The following is a 17,556-nucleotide window of genomic DNA, read 5'->3' as shown; positions in this document are numbered from 1 at the left end:
CATGTATTCTTTCCAACCCAATAATCTACCACTTCTTAAGAAGGGCCTCATCTAAAGCCCATTCAAGTCAATGGTAAACTTGCTACGCAGGTGCATTTTAGATATTTGCCGTACAACAATAAAGAGAGTTCGTTAAAATATCTTTTCAGCATTCAGATCAGTGAGAGTATACTGAGAGCACAACAAATGCTGCATATTTCCTTTCACAGAGCGCCAGTGACATGCACCGAAACTACAAACTATGCCTTCCAGTACAGTCCCATTTTCCATTCATAAAATAATAAACGTGAATTACAAGGGTCTCATATGGGCTGATCACAATCCAGCTATTTACCTAGTCTCAAGTCTCTTCTGAGGAGCTGGACCTGCTGCGTGCTGATTCCATGTTCCACAGAGAACATGACTCTAAAGGCCCATAATTAGGGCTGGTTTCCTGTTGGGGAGGCTGCCTCCCCTACTGCTCCTCTGGAACTGATCACCTGCCAAAACCAGTCTCTTTCTCACCAGGTGAGGTGAGGGCCTTTTAAAGATCACTTAGTTTAGTACAGCATTTCCTACTTCTACATGGAACAGTCTCTGGCATGAAATATAGAGGAGGGAAGAGTGTGGCCTGTTTGGAATGACAATTTAATAGCTTTTCTGGTTTACTTTAAACAAGGGAAACACTTGTGGACAGAAGAAAGGGAGTAGGAGAGAGATGAGATCCGACAGTTCCATAAGTCAAATCAATTTCTTCCACTTCCCATTGCAATATTCTGTACAATGCACTACATTAGTCACTGTTGGCTGGCTATACGTTAGATCTGATTTAAGTCAATTTTCTGCAAGCACCAACTCAGGGAATGGAAGTCAATGAGAGATGAAAGACACGAGCTATTATTCCAAATTCTCTTTCATGTAGGTGATACTGTTTTATCGTCTTTTAAATAATAAAGCAAATTTTATTTCTGTTTCATTTCCTGTCCCTTCCAGAACTGGGCTGTAATCCCTAATGCATGCATGCAGGCCTAATGGAGTTTGCCATCTAATTTTCACTGGCTTTCAATGGTATTTGACACCTGAACCCCTTAGAGTCTTCTGAAGATCCCAGCTCTAGTTGCTTCTCTAGTGAAATTGTTTACAGACCAGATCCAATCAACATAGCCTAATGTTATCCCCATAATGAAGAACTGGATGATGCCTTCAATAGTGAAGTGAAAGGGAAGACTTTAAATATATACAGTGAATTACAAATCAACTTTGCTGCCAACAATTTCCTGTATTTTTGTGCTAGCAATCATCCTACAATGTGTATTGAATTTCCTCCATTTTCTAGTAATTTAACATGATTGTTATTTTAAATATACCTAGTGGTCTAGGGAATCTGGGTGCATTTTACATGAACCATAATAATTTATGAGCAATTATAGAAGAGCATGTACATAGTCTCTGAGTAATTTGTCTTTCTGCTTCCTGTCATATAAATAATTTTTGCATTGTGGAATCTGCCTGTACTCATTTTTGTAAGGTCCTCTCATGCAGAGCAATTTATACCATAGGATTCTTATACACGTCTGTCTACCTAGTTATCTGAAATCTAATTTTAAATTCAAGTAAACTAAAAAATAAATAAATAAGAATGAACTAGCTAATTTACTGCATTTGTTATTGCTCACACACTAATGCAGTACAGAAGAAAACAGTACACATTTGATTTTAACTATTTGGTAAGAATAACATTCTTCTGAAATAAAAGTAATATTTTTATTTACTATTGTCTGAAAACCCCAGCCAACAATGGGAACCATTTTGCTTGGGGCTTATGATGGGGTTCTGGAGGCCTCAGAATTCCACAACACCCATCCCAGAAAGAAGCTGTGGAGCTAAATCCTCCAAGAGGCCTAGGTAGACTGCGCAGGAGACAGCCAATCAGGGAAAGGCTGCAGAGAGTAGCCAATCAGAGGGTTGCAGAGCCATGCAAAACAAGATGCAGAGCCAGAGATAGGCAGTTCCTTGCTGGAACCAGAGGAGTGCAGCTGGTGCTCCTGGCTAGCTGAAGGGAACCATTAAACCATGGATAGAGCAGTTGCTAGCAGTGACTAGGGGAGCAAGAGAGAGATCCAGGCTGGCTGCTGGGACTTGCTGTATGCCCTACAGTAAAGGTGAAGCATATGTGAAGGTGAAGGGGATGTGGGGAAGTGACCCAGGGAACTGAAAGCAGTTTAGTTAAAGGGACATGGGAGCATGTGGCTGCTATTCTTAGGTCCCTGGGCTGGAACCTGGACTAGTGGGTCGGTCCAGGCCCGCCCCCTCTAATAAACCACTGGGGAAGTGGCCTACAATTGGACAGTGATAACCGTCCTGAAGTAGATCTGAACTGTTAAGAGGCCGCACTGGAGAGCTGGGGTTAGAACAGACCAAAGTGGGTGAAGAGTCTCTAGGGAGAAATCCTGGGGGCCCAGCCCCCTATCAAGGTCAAGAGCGCTTAAAGACTTTGTTTCACTAATACCAGGGCAGGGGTCTGTTTGAGTTGTTCCATACAGACTGTGTGAGTTGGATGGAGGGCTGAGTCACTAGAAAAAGGATCAGCAACCTTTGGCACACAACCCACCAGGGAAATCCGCTGGCAAGCCAGGCTGGTTTGTTTACCTGCATGTCCACAGGTTTAGCCAATCGCAGCTCCTGAGGGACGTACTGGCCGCCACTTCCAGCAGCCCCCATTGGCCTGGGATGGCGAACTGTGGCCAGTAGGAGCTGCGATCAGCTGAACCTGTGGACATGCAGGTAAACAAACTGGCCTGGCCCACCAGCGGATTTCCCTGGGGGGCTGCGTGCCAAAGGTTGCCGATCCCTGAGCTAGAAGCTGCCAGAAGTGGTCACTGCAGACTAAAGAGGTGCACTTGAACAAGGCGGTGCTCATGAGAGATGAGTGCCACCCTGTTACAGGGCTGTATTGATATGTAGAGAGATGTTATCCCTGCTCAAAGAGTTTACAATTTAAATAGACAGAAGGCGGGAGGGAAAACAGAGAAGGGACGTGACTAGTCCCAGGATTTTAGAAGATGCTATTTAAGAGGAAGTATTCTGTGCACTGAGGAACTTGGGCTTTGGGTTGTACAGCTTGAGAACAACCCATCTTAAAGCTCCTTTGTTGAAGAACAGCAATCATAGCTATGATCAGTGAAATTAACAAGTAGCTGGTCAAGAGCTAAAGGGGAAAAGGAAAGAGTGACAACAAAAGGCTTCACTGGTGGCATTTAAGAGCATTCAAGATATTGCCTTTACCAGAAGAGAGGTGCCAGTCCAGACATGTCAAGCAGTGAGGAAAAGAGGAGGAAACACAATAGCCGAGCGATAGAAATCAGTGATGTTTCATTTCTATGCAGCATTGGTCAGACGTGATTTAGTGAGCTACAGTTTGATGCTATTTTTATTTCAAGTAATATTGGCTTTAATTCTGACTATAGTCTCATCTGAAATTGCATTTCAACAGAAAGGGACACATATACAATAAATGAAAAAAATATATCCCTATAAGATGATTATTTTTAGAGATCCACCTTCTATACTTCTTAGGGAAAAAAAGTACCTTTGCTAGGATTAGAGTTGGGTCAATTATGCAAAAGTTTTTCTTTAACAACCTATTTGAACTTAAAATTGAATAATAGTTTTTATTAGTAGTATGATAGTCCAAGGAGTCCAGGTCTGGATCAGAACCCTCCTTGATCTAAGTGTTGTACAAACAGAAAACCAAAACACAGTCCTTACCCGCCAAAAGCTTGGAGCTCACTCGTGCTCACCCCCATTTGTGTATAACTGAGCAACTGAGTTTTACTGGTACAACTGTTTGTGAATCTCAAACGGTGCAAATGCTGCAAAATTCCAACGCTGCGGCATTCAGAAAGAATGCACTTTAATTTCACACATGCAAGTGTTCACATTGAGTGAGATCGTACGGTCAGTCAATCAGGGCACAGAAATGGACACATCTGCCCAGACAGGGTGGCTGAAATTTTTTTTCATCTAAAACGTCACATTTGAACAAAAAGGACCAAAATTTACATGAAAGATTTTTCAGAAGTTTAATTCTGGTTTTTGACAAGAGAACAAACCATAAGAATGCAAAACTGCTCACATTCCTAATATTAATGCTCAGTCTAGAAAAGAGAAATATTTTAAATTTGTCAGATAAAATTGGAATAATTAACATGTTTGAAAAAATTGTTCTGTGCTTGTAGATACACATACATAGCACAAGCAGAGAAAGAAGCTGGATAATTGTTTGGAGCAGCCTTTACACTAGTAACAGGAGAGAGAAATAAATGCTAAATTCATCAACATATTAGTCTTTTAGATGATCGCATTTAAACACATAAGGAAAAGACGACAGTAATGAAATGTTTTAAGTGGCCACAAAAGGAATCTGTCAAAATAAGTTGCCCAATAATGACAGTCCTTAGTTAAAGTTCAAACACAATTTTATGGCGGCTACTTAATATGATTGTTTAAGTCTGGTAATTGCTGCAGGAAGTGGTCTTTATATTTATGGAGTGAAGAGTTGCTAGAGATATGGGATTAACTATCACAAAAGGAGAGAGATCTGACAAGGAAAAATATATAGGGCCTGATTTTTCAAAGGTGTTGAATCCAGGGGGTTGGGGAACAAAACAAAATAAAGCAAATTTTCCTTTCAGGGAAATTTTAACGAAATGAAAGCGTTTGACATTTCCAATGAAAACTCAATTTCAAAGAAATCAAACACTTCCTGCAAAATTAGCATAACTGAAAACTAAGTTCCATGCTGGTTAAAAATTTGAGAGAAATTTTTCAACCAGCCCTTGTGCTGAAGACCCAAAATTCCATTTGGGGTTGTAAAACACACAGCGCCCTGGGTCCAAATGAGGAGGCAGCCTCCTTCCTGTGCCTACTCTGTCCCCACCTGTGCAATCATGCAGGGCTAGGAGCAATCTAATCTTTTATGCAACATGCTAAAGGCAGCACATATTAGACACACATGACCAATCTGAAAATCAAAGTCCAGCTTTGGAGCATCACTGAATTCTCAGCTTCCGGGAGTTGTGCATATTCATGAGATCCGAACTTGGAAATTCCTTTTGAAAAATAAAATATAGCGGTAGGGTCAGTAGACATTACTGGCCAAGGACATTTCGTATAGTAGCACTTGTCAGACCTGTTGGGCAAATTGATGGCTCCGATGCCAGCTTTTCACATGGCATTTTGTCACAGGGATTTTCAAGAATACTTGCTGATGGAGAGAAAAGCCAATGGGAACTGGCAGGTAAAAGTGTGCCTGAGACAGGGAGTTCGGAAATACATTGTGTTGTGGAAAGGGAATCTCTGGCTGGTCTCATAACAATCTCTTCTTCTTCTTCTTCTAAATCAGATGTTCCGGAGACAGATCGACCTGAACTGAACTCTCCTTCTGACTCTGTGCTGTTGGCCTTGAGCTGATTTGTATCCTTAGCAATGGAAGAAAAAAAAAAAAAAGAGAGAGCCAAAAAGCAGCAGTTTAAAATGCAGATCTGCATCCCAAATTAACAGATGGGACGGTTTTAATCTTGTAATCAGTTCCCCGTTTGGTATGTTAAAATAAATGAGAGAGAGGTTAGAGCTTGTGTATGTTTAGTTGGTTGTTTTAAAATATTTAGTTTTATGGCTCACCTCTGTATGGCTGACAACACTATCAAACAATGTAAAAGGCGCACTGAGAACTACACAGCTAGGTCACCTAGAAATAAGGGACTATGTTTCATTTCCTTATGTTTTTGTATACTTTATGAAGTCCCCAAAGTGACTCAGCAGTGCAGGTTCAAATGCCAGTCTAGTCAAAGCCCAGTTTTGGGTCGCCTCTGTAATTTTCTAAAACAACTTCTTTCCACCAGATATTTCCTTTCTGTACTGTATGCCTAAAGAAGGATTTGATTTGATTTTGGAAGGTATCACGATAATCAGACACACTGTGTTGGAGCGATGAGACCTAGAACTATTTTTAAAAAACATATGTATTGCCCAGGCCAGGGTCGGCTCCAAGGGTTTTGCTGCCCCAAACAGCTTATAAAAAAAGAAAAAAAGGCGCCATCACAATCGGCGGCAATTCAGTGGGAGGTCCTTTGCTCCGAGCAGGAGTGAAGGACCCTCCGCCGAATTGCCGCCGAATAGCTGAAATTGCCACCCTGCTCCGGAGTTGCCGCTCCAAGCACCTGCTTGATAAGCTGGTGCCTGGAGCCGGCCCTGGCCCAGGCTCTGTTCACACATAATAGAGCACATTCTTCACAATGAAAAAACGATCCTATCAATATAGCATCTTGTTCTGTTCACAGAACCTCCCTGCCTTGACTGGATGAACAACCAAAATTTCCAGTGAGAATACTGAATTTGCTTTCCATAAACTAGATCTCAAATGTTCATGGAAAGCATACTCCAAAGCAGGGCAAACATGGCTGAAGGGACTTCAATAAACAATCTGAATGAATATTTTATGAATACATTTTTGCATTATTCACCCAGCTCTAGTCCAGAAATGACTTACTATAAAACTTCAAGCTGGTTTATTACAAAAATCCTCAATCATCCGTTTCTTTTAACTGAATTAGAGTGCACAACTTTTTATTTTAGACATTGAATTCTAACACCTGGGGCACAACATGAGGCTCCTTAGGTATCTTAGAATTTTTATGAGATGCCTGGCTGAGACGCCACCTATCATAATTTAAAATTTCATTTTGAAGAAGCCGTTAGTATTCTTCATTCTAAAGACAGCCTTCAGCATGTCAAGTGATCACTAGTGACTCAGTCCTACAAAATGTAAATTTAAGCAAATGTAGTAAAGATAATTCCTCACTCAATCTGCCCAACGATCTCTTTGCCGCTTTTATGCACTCCAACATCACTGGCCAAACTAGAGAGAGATGCTAATATTTCTTGTATTCTTTTCCAGAGTAAAAGAAAGGGTGATCAGAGCAATTGTAAGGACCAGATGAACCATAAAAACAAAAAAAAACGAGAAAATAAGAATAGCAGCCTGAAAATATTCAAGTGTCATTAAGAATAGAAACTCTCTCTGAAAACTCCAGGCAAGGTTCAATACCAGGGAATGTACTCTTATAACTGGAGGTGTAGACAGTTATTTTTGTAAGTGTTGCTAACTGTATGACGTCCCTTTATGCAGATCCTCTGCACTAGATTTGATATTCTCCAGCCAGTCACATGTACCCAAGGAGGAGCGGTTCATTTATCCCATTTCAATTTGTTGGCATTATACAAACTTTGGAAACAAAGCTGAATTCATTTCAATAATGGACGAGCCTCTTTCCATTAGAGTCCCTTTGAATAACCTTACTGAAGGTAAAGCAAATGGAAACTTAGGTCCCAGATCAGGTAGCTGCAGTCTCAGGTAATCACATAATTAGGAAGATCCATATACACTGCCTACTATTCTCAGCAGGAAACAATACAGTCCCAGGGAGCGGGTAATAATAAGAATTTAAAATGAGAGGAGAGTGAAACTATTAATTTCCTTGTCTCCTGGGGCAGAGGGACTATTCTTTATGCAACTAATCAGTTTATTTTCTATTTCTCTATGGACTGTATGGATAGTTTGAGTTGAATGATCATTCGGGGTAGAGCATGTTCCCCTGGAACCTGGATTAGTGTAGGGAGGCATATTCCCTGTTGAATATATGGGACCAAAAATTCACATTTGGTGTAACTCCATTACCTGCCTAGAGGAAACCTTCAGTGGCATAGATCCACTATCATGGCTTTTACACCACCTCTGTCCTGATCTGAGAGGAAACAGGGATGAGTTGGAGGGAGCCAGGGATCCGTGACTGTTGGAACAGCTTATGCCGTTTCTCTCATCCCTTTGTTGAGGGCTTATGAGCATTCTGCACCACTTAAGCCTTGTGGATCAGCAATATGGTGTTTGTGGACAGGGTAGAAAATGTTAGTCAGCTATGCAGCGGGACACCTGTTCGTGAGCATTTGTTCTAATCCCAAATTCCTGTTCAGTCCAATTACATTCAGGTCCTTTACGAGTTATTTGTAAACATTCATGTATATGGATTGCTGTTCAGAGGAATGCATTGGAAATGGTTAATTCTTCATATGACAACCCGTATCTGCATGGGAGCAAAGTTATTCATTTTTCATTATGTCCTATATGTTGCTTATTATCACTATTCCTTATTCTCCTGCTTTAAAGGTTTCAGCCATCCAACCAGGGAGCGAAAACAATACCATGTGACCTAGGCAACCAGTCCCATATCAGTAGGTAGGGTGAACACTTTGGATCAACAATTTTCATCCTGTACATTCACAAACTATTTGGTGAATATTTGGGGAAAACCAATACATGAGTTGAAATTAGGATCTGTTCATGAACAGGAAAAAACCCAGAGGTTATATTCATCTGAATTTATTTGTGATGAGTAATTCAACTAACTCCAGTCTTTTTCCTTGTCACTAAGCATTTGACTTTGAATCTTTAATCACACTTACAATTTTACTGTTGTTCATGCCATTCCTTCCATCATCTGGCAGAGATAATTTCAGTGTCAGTCAGCCAATTAGCATTTCCACTTGCATGACAGGTAGACCTTTGCTTGAAAAGGTGATGACCCAAGATCCAACCTAAGTTGTAATTTTCTCTCTCATTTCAATCCATTAGCTGCATGTATGCAGTAGAATTTAAATCTGAAATTCCCTTTCACAGCGACAGAACATGTATAATTTCATTTCCTAAGACTGAACGCTTACAAATTAAAGCAATATTAGCCTTTATTGGACAATAGGGAATGGAATTGTTAGAGGATTATTTGATCAAAAAGTAAATGCCAATAATGTGTTCTAAACACACAAGTGGCTTCAGAATAAGACATAGAAGATGTTACAAATTTAACGAATATACAAGTTTTACACACAAAATTATCCAGTTGTAAGACATTATTAAAATGTATGGTAGGAAATATGAAGGAAAATCACTGTGGAAAATGATGTTTCTGTATTGTCATGAAACATTTCAAAATACAGGTCTATATAAAAGCTGTATCCGCCAACCTACAATGTAATTTTATGTTCTGTACCCAATGTATCTTTTCCATTTACAATATATGGTCAGTACGTTTTCAGAATATATTTTTCTTTAAAGTATGATATAGGTTGTACCATTATGATTTGTCTGTAGTAAACACTACAGCATCAGCTCTCAAACTTGCAATAGGTATATTGTACTTTGTTGTGTACTGCACCTTTAAATGTCTAAGAATTCTACCTGTGCTGAGACTGTAGCCATTTTGTTCTCAAAATGGCAGCAGTTTGTTACAAAAGGACACACTAAGGCTATGTCTACCCTGTGAGCTAGGAGTGAAAGTCCTCTGCTCATACATACATACTTGCGCTACCTCGGAGAGCCTGAGTATAATAGCAGTGTAGCTGGGGTAGCACAGGTAGCGGGAGGCACAGATTAGGCATGTGGAGTACAGACCTACCTGCAACCAGTGGGTGTGTACTCAGCTGCCACTACCCATGCTCCTGCGGCTACACTGCTAGTCATACTCACCTAGTCCATAAGAGTTAACTTGAGGACATGTATGTAAGCGGGGGAATCATACTTCTAGCATGTGGTGCAGACATAGCCAACCATTCACAGTGCTCTCTCTTGTGGATACTTATGTTCCTTCTTGTTGTTTTCCTTAATCTAAATTAAAAACCTTTCAAACTTAAGTACAAAGATGCTTTATGGATATGAAAAAAAAACCCAATCTGTACTGGTTTGGACCATTACTACAGAACAACAACTGGTGCCTTTGGTGTCTTTTAATTAGACCCACCATGCAATAAATATTTGCATATTGGCCTGTATAATTGTTCAATGTCCAGTACAGTATGTTTTCTGTATCATATTCCCAAATACATCGTATAGTACATGTATCTGATTGTTTAGCTAGTTAGGGTTTGTTCTTTTCAAAGACATATGCACTATCATAATCATGCTTCTGGCATTTTCTGCCCTCCTCCAACAACGGCAATAGTTATTAAATATATATGACATCTTTCACACGCTTGTATAACTTAACGAGCCACATGACAAGACTGGCAGCTGGAGTGTATCATTTATTAGTAAAGCAAAAATGACTAACTACACTTATTAATACATAAGTTGTTTCTAGCTCACAGGAATATAAAACAAACAGCAGCAATTTTATTTTATTTATATAGCTCCTTTCACCCCAAAGGATACCAAAGCACTTTACAAAGCATGGAGCCACCTCTGTGAGGTTAGGATGTTAGTATACTGTGCAGCAGGGGAAGGGGAAGAGGAGGAGGAGGGGGCATTTAAATTTAGGACACCAGGCCAAACCCAGTGCTTGTGAAAAGTACCATGGGATTCTTTATATCCATACAAGCACTTGTTTTTTAAGGTTTCATTCATTATACATCCCAGCCCATTATCTGGGGTTTTATTCTGCAGTTGCGGCATCAGTCACTGAGTTGTTATTTGAGGCCTCATTGCTCAAATTAAAAAGATGATGAAAATAAAATTTTAAAAACTATTTACTTGTATTCCTGATAATCCAGGCGATTGAAAAAAATTCTGTCAGTTTTAATAATATAATTTGCTTTTCACCATTTATACTGACTAGCCACACTTCACTTGGACACTGAGAGGGGAGTGCTCAGTTTCTAATACATTTCACTTCTTGGTTCTTAACGCAAGCACAATCATATAAAGTTCTCAACTGAGTAGAAGGAAGTGGAAATGACTGATTAAGGGCATGTATTTTGGGGGAAAGAGGAGGATGGCTATTAGCGTGGGTAGGTTAGATAAGTAGTTCTGAGCCTCAAGCTTGTGGCTCTTTCAGAGAAAAGGCGCTGAAGTTTCAGAAAGGAATATAACAAATTGGAAAATACACACGTTTCTGTGCTACAAAAATCAGGCTTTAATTCTGCTTCCATTAAGGTTAATGGAACAACTCCCGGTTAATTCAATGGCAGCAGGATCAGCTGTCTCATTTATAGACAACAGGTCCAGTTCTAAAAGGTGCTGCTTGCTTCCTATGAGGTATTGCCAGCCTTCAACTCCCACTGAAGTCAGCAGGAGTTGAGCGTGTTCTGCAACCTTGCAGAGTCAGGCCCTACTAGATTTGGAAGCACATCTATGTTGTAACACTGGGAAAGGGGAGAGAAAGAGACGTAAATAGGGATATAAATTAGAAAATTAAAAAATTGTAAATGTCAGCCAAACTCTTTTGAAGGAAAATTGCTGAGACAGAAGAACTTCTCCACGGATGGAGAAAACACTTGATTCTTTTTTTTTTAATTATTGAAATACAAGTGACATGAAAGCAATCATTTTCTGTAATTTTTCATGTCACTTGTGAAAGAAATGATATTTCATCTTAGGCCTGACAGTGTAATAAATGCAATTAAAATGATTTGCATATTAAATATATTATTACTCCTTCATTGTAAATATTTCCAACATGATGACTTTGAAAAGAATTCCTTGCAAACAGCATACACATGCTTATGTCAGATTTCGCATAATTTGAAATCATGTTGTGTCAAGCTGTCAATTTTAAGAATTCTTCTAAGCTTCTGCAAATCTCATTTTATAATCTCTCTTAAGAGGCATTTGATTCCACATCACTGAAAGTAACCAGTGGTTGTGATGTGTTAATTTTTATGCAAGGGAAATAATAGGGTGCCAGAACTACCCTTCCAGCCAACTGATATTTTGAAAAGCTGTGCTAAATTTTCAGTCTCCATGACAGCCTGCCTAAGGCAGCATAACTCTTTATAATACAATTTTTTGCCATAGTTTAAAACCAAATATTCAAAAATATGTCATCAAAAGTGATGAGAGCTGAAGTTTCTCTGTCTCTAGGATGGATCAGTGTGCCCTAGGTAATGAATGTCGGAAAATATAACCTCATTTGTGATGAGCTACAAGCTTAAGATCGCAAAAAGCTTTATTAAAGACACGATTGCTATTAGTACTGCCACTTGCGAGTCATTCTTCAAAGAGGAAAAACCTACTCTGCAGACCGAAGGACCCTGTATAAGTTTGCTTCTGCTGCACAGGTATGGATAAGATTCCTGGTACCATACAGAGGGTATGTAACGTCTCAGAATTATGGGACATATCTCAGCAGGGTCCCACTGCAACTGAAAGACCAAAGTGTAGGGGGCATGGTTTGGAAGGAGGGCAGGGGCAAAGGACTGGTGGATCTACTATGTGGATCGCATAGCGGATCCATCATTCTTCTCTCTCTCTCTCAAACACAAATCGGGAATATTTGGCAGTAAAAAGAGATTTTGCAGCTTGGGCTGCTAGGGAATAGATGTTCCACTGACTTATGGATGCTACATGCTAGGGGGATTACAAGCATAAACCTCACACAAAAACAGTCCACACTTCATGCTTTCTAAACTACTGCTAGCCTAACATTATTCCTGCCTACCATGGGTTTTTCAATGAAATTACATGTCACCCGTAGCTTCATATCTAAATGAAAAATTGTTGTTCAAACTGAACCTCAGAAAATCAAGTCAGAAGTTAATGAGATTTAAATTAGTAACGGCCAAAGCTTTCCCTTAAAAGAAAACATTATCGATTTTAAAGAGCTACCTAATGAAAAAGAATGGCATTCATTTAGAGTTGGCATGAGCTGGATTAGAGATTCATTTATAATAATAAAGAAGGATATGTTTCACAGTAAAATGGGTCAGCACAATTTATGTACACGTGTGTGATGATTTAACTACACATTCCTTAAGCATTTAATTACATTTGCATTTTATTAATTGGTGAAAGTGAACGACTTACAGTCACAGCAAGAGTCAAACCTAACACTGATGCTGGACAAGTTCCCATGAACACATGGCTCTGCACTTGAGCGTGGCATTAACCTACAACAGCTTTATCATCAGTCTCATCCCTCTCAAACCAAGCAAGCCAAACTTGCCTCTTCTGCCATGGTCAAGTGTCTGCTAGGGAAGGGGAAAAGAATGAGATTAAAATTGTGTTTTACCCACTCAATCCAGAATCTCAACTCAAGTTTTTAATTTTTCCTCAGCAAAAGTTAGCAAGTACTTCAAAAAAAAAACCAGTCACATTAAAAAACCCAATTGTGCTCTGAAGATCTGATGTGCCAAATATGAAGAGTAAATTCAGTCATTAAAGGGTGACTCAGATAGGAGTCCTGGTGGTACCTCAGACTTAACTGTGGAGTTGCTACCAATGTCTCCATGATGCATCTTGACAGTTAACTCTGCAGGTGCCACTTCACAACATAGATAGTAGTAGAATGGACAGACAGTCCATTGGTTAAGGTGCTAGCCTGGGAACTGTGTGATCGAGTTCATTTCCCTGAGCCATTGCAGACTTACTGTGTGACCTCTCTGAGCCTCAGTTCCCCATCTGTAAAATGGGGATAATGGCAGCACCCTACTTCACAGGATAATTACAGCAAAGATTGTGAGATGCTCAGATACTACAGCAAAGGTGGCCATAGAAGCACCCTAAGAAAGAAGTAGTAATTATAATAATACCTCTCTTTTACATAGCACTTTTCATCAGCAGATCTCAAAGTGCTTTGGGTCAGTATCATTATCTCCATTTTACAGATGGGGAAACTGAGGCACCAGGCAGTGAGGTTAATTGCTGACGCTCACCTAACAGGCCAATAGAAGAGTCAGAACTAGAAACCAGATTTTCACAGCGTATGTGAATTTATGCTGAAGAACTAGGAGAAAGTGGTAAAGGTCTAAAAGAGCACTCATAGATATTCTAAAAGACACTGAAAGTGAAAGAAGAAATAAAATGTGTTTAGGGTAGGGAGGATCCAGGCTTCCAAATAGCACATTTAATTGTGAAGGTGAAGATTTTGCAAGTGAGACAAATGTATAATGTAATACAATGATAAAAAGTTCATTAAGAAGCCAAGATAGTTAAGGAGAATGGTAATGGGGGATGGAAAATTTCACCTCTATGTCACTAGCTCAAATTTAGATCAAATCAGTACTGACCCAATGTTACCGTTTCACAGAGGACATCAAATGAGTTGGTCTCCTCAAGTGTATTTCCTGATGAACAGTTGTCTGTATCACACAACCTACAACAGTTGGCAGTCTTAGCACAAAAGAGGTCACTGACATTACCGGTACCTTTCCTTAACATTCATTTAGATTTAGTCATACAAAATGCCCACCACTTTATGAAGAAAGGTTATCAGAACAAGTTCTGTAACTCTCAATTATTTCATGTGTGGCTGGATGCAACATTTGTGAGCCCTGAACAATATTTTTCACTGTTGTTTTTCCGCCACTGAACTTTATGATGTCCATTTGTATTTTGCAAACCAATAAAACTTGCAAATGGACGGGTGTTTGCACTGCTTTAATCATCACAGGGGGAGTCATGCAGTCAATGTGCTGTCTATAGAGGGATTGTAGTTCTTATTTGAGGAAGTTTACAACTAAGAATATTTTTTCTGTTTCCCTAATGGAATGCTTTACAAGAGAAAAGTAATTTCTTCGGGGGGTTGGGAGAGGAGGTTGTGTGCGCGCCTGGGCGCTCGCATAAATGATGGGCTGAATCATTCAAGTATTACTTTTGCTTCAGATTTTGCCAAGTCCATTATGTGTTTCAACAGAAGTTCATATTCAGACTAGACCTGGCATTGTGCTTTTAAAGCCTCATGCTGGAATTTTCAAAGGAAACTCCTCCTGTGCTTAATTCCAAGAGAATCTCTTATAACTATGCCAATTCCAGTCTTTTTCAGGGCTTACCTGCCCAGATGGTGAAGACTATCTTAATAGAACCGTTTGGAAGGAGAAAAAAATAGATCTACCATTCATTGCCAGGATTTACATGCTAATGAAATTCCACAGCCATTAAGGATGCACTTTTAACTGTGATTTTCTTTTGTTAAAAAAAATGGTCTAGTCTGGCCTTTGTCAATTGAGATTTGTTAACTTTGACACTTGCAAAACAACTATGCTAATATGACATTCTACATCCTCCCATTCGGCCCTTTCATACCACCTAACAATGAACCATGACAATCCCCTTACAACCCTTAATATTTGGCGATATGACTATGGTGGAAGTTGCTTTTATACCACTGACAATGCTTTGGGACAGTGACATTTATAACAGAAGCAGAGCGCACCTGCGCTGTGAACTGATTAATGACACAGAATATGCTATCTGGTCAGAAATCTATTTGACATAGAACTAGATAAGTTCATGGAAGATGGGTCCATCAATGGCTATTAGCCAGGACGGGCAGGGATGGTGTCCCTAGCCTCTGTTTGCCAGAAGCTGGGAATGGCCAACAAGGGACAGGTCACTTGATGATTACTTGTTCTGTTCATTCCCTCTGGGGCACCTGGCATTGGCCACTGTCAGAAGACAGGATACTGGGCTAGATGGATCTTTGTCTGACCCAGTATGGCCGTTCTTATGTTCTTATATGATGTTGGTTTATTAAAAATGGCTATAATGCTAATAAGTTAGAATAAAAAAAACTTGGGGCTACTATACAACTACACACACCCAGGAAATAGTCCATTTTTCCATACCTCTTTATAGTATACATTTTAACACAAGTAAAATAAAAAAGTCAATATTCATCTTACTCCTAATGTTAGCTATCACAACAGGTGCTCTGTAAGATGCTGATGGTAAACAGGGAGTATTGGGGAATTCAGGATATTCAAACAAATCTCATAGTTATAGTATAAAAGAGAGACAATCAACTGCCATTTTCTTATCAATATTATCCAAATGTACCTATGTTCCCTCATTTAAAGTGCAACCACTTTATAGTCTATAGGCATGGGAAGGAAGGGAAATGAAACTCCATCAGCAAGGTTAGGCGGACTTTACATGAACCTTACATTAACAATTTACAAATTATTATTGTTATTTATTGGATTTACAATACAGGCCCCAACCAAAATCGGTGCTCCGTTGTGCTAGGCACTGCCCAAACACAACATGAATGAAAGTATTCCGCCTTCCAAGAGTTTACTGTCTAAATAGAAAACCCAGAAAACAGGTGAAAGATATTTCTATTAGCCCTGTGTCATGGGTGGAGAAGACAGCTTTAACCAGAAGAGCATTGAAACACATCCTCGACATGTGCTGAACAGCTGTTCTGAACAAGGGCCTAAGCCACTTGCTCCAGGTCATGCAAAAAGTCTGTGACAGAGCCAGGAATTGAATGGAGATCCTCTAAGTCCCTGTCCAGGGCTGCAACCACAAGACCATCATTCCTCTCTGGCCGTGGGTTAATAAAACCTAGTTTGAAATCATTAATCTTTCCCCTTCTAGTTTAAACTCAAAGCTCTTTGAAGGCTGGCAGAAAAGAACGTGCTTTTGACTGAATGTAATGGACACTTGTATTGTGTGTTAGGGACAGAAGAATTCCAGAAAAGCTTGACTGTACCTCCTGGGAGCCCTGTATTCAATGTCTATAACCTGAATTTATTTTTCCCATTAGAATTTCCCTTCCCTTCCCTCCCCTGATGTTTTTCTCTCAGTCTCTCTGTATTGGTTTTTCACACTGCTATAATATACTACATTTTCCACCCTGGGTTTCCCTCTCCATCTTTCCTCTCTGCCCATTTTTTGCTCCTGTTTTCAAGCTATAAATGGAGTGAGAACCAGTAATATTCAGGTCAAACTCTCAAACCCTCCCAAGCAGATCCTGTTTGCAATTCACAACAAAAGTCTGCTCATCCCTACATTTAAAGCACAAATGGACCAAAGAGAGTGCTCAGGTAAAGAGCCACACAATGTTTAGGTTAAGTTTGTTGCTCCTGTAGGATGATGCTGAAATCTTGAGAGCTGGGCTCACAAGATGTGCACAATTTTGAGCTGAAAACTCATGCAAGGAGGCCTCGCTGTTTTGGATCTAATATGGGGAAAAGTAGCATAGGGATGAACTTAGAGGCTTATCCCAAATCCTCACTCTCAACCCAGATTTGAAGGGGTTCAGACTGGAGGTTCTGGTTTCGGCCTCCCTCTGCTTTGAAGAAGACCTTGCCTTTGACAATATTCAAGAATTTACCGCTGATCTCTTCATTATCCCTGGTTCCAGAAGCGATATGTGGAAAGTCACATGGGGTCATGCCCCCGTCCCCGATTTCTGTCACAGTTTATATTTTTATTTCCTTTTTTGCAGGGAGTGGGTTCAAAATACATGTCCCTCCCATTATCCAAAGTTAATGCATCGCTTCTGCCTGGGTCTAGATAGGAGCCTCCTCACTGCATGCTTATCACATAAAGGGATAACAGCTGACAACTGTTCCTTTCTAGGAGTGGAAAAAGAAACGGTTTCAGATTACTCTTGAAGAACGCATTACCTTCTCTATGAAAAGTGTTGCTCCTGGCTTTCTTGAAGCCTACCTTTCTTTTCAGCCACTTCATCGGATGCAGGTATAAACACGCAAGCAAGAATCAGGCTAGAGATAATGAGGTTAGTTCAATTAGGGAGGATGAAGCCCTCTTCTAGCAGTTGAGGTGTGAACACCAAGGGAGGAGAA

At 40.0% G+C, this 17,556-nt stretch overlaps 1 protein-coding gene across 1 annotated transcript in view; it reads right to left on the bottom strand.

Moving 5' to 3' along the window:
* The window catches only part of IL1RAPL2 (interleukin 1 receptor accessory protein like 2), a 556,734-nt gene that overhangs the window by 276,644 nt on the left and 262,534 nt on the right, over positions 1-17,556 (bottom strand).

Source organism: Gopherus evgoodei, chromosome 9 (genome assembly GCF_007399415.2).
Source record: "Gopherus evgoodei ecotype Sinaloan lineage chromosome 9, rGopEvg1_v1.p, whole genome shotgun sequence".
NCBI lineage: Eukaryota > Metazoa > Chordata > Testudines > Testudinidae > Gopherus > Gopherus evgoodei.
This window is presented reverse-complemented; position numbering and strand designations above follow the sequence as displayed.